This window comes from Eimeria mitis, genomic scaffold, assembly GCF_000499745.2.
Source record: "Eimeria mitis Houghton genomic scaffold, Emh_scaff1857, whole genome shotgun sequence".
In the NCBI taxonomy this organism is placed as follows: Eukaryota; Apicomplexa; class Conoidasida; order Eucoccidiorida; family Eimeriidae; genus Eimeria; species Eimeria mitis.
Window position 1 is genome coordinate 2,566 of NW_013570179.1, and position 313 is coordinate 2,878.

At 40.9% G+C, this 313-nt stretch overlaps 1 protein-coding gene across 1 annotated transcript in view; it reads right to left on the reverse strand.

Moving 5' to 3' along the window:
• The window catches only part of EMH_0044640 (uncharacterized protein), a gene marked incomplete at both ends in the record, with an annotated part of 3,622 nt that overhangs the window by 1,191 nt on the left and 2,118 nt on the right, over nt 1–313 (reverse strand). The window lies entirely within an intron of this gene.

The following is a 313-nucleotide window of genomic DNA, read 5'->3' on the forward strand; positions in this document are numbered from 1 at the left end:
ATAGACAAAACACTAAACCCTAAACCCTAAACCCTAAACCCTAATGACATATAGAAAGAGCATCACCAAAAGAAGCAGCAGCAGCAACAGCAGCAGCAACAGCAGCAGCAGCGACAGCAGCAGAAGTAGCAGCATCAGCAGCAACAACAAAACAACAGCTGCAGCAGCAACAAAAACAGCAGCAGCAACAAAAACAGCAGCAGCAACAAAGCAGCAGCAGCAGCAGCAGCAACAACAGCAGCAGCAGCAGCAGCAACCCTAAAAAGAATAAAAATAAAAAAAAAAAAAAAAAAAAAAAAAAAAAAAAAAAAAA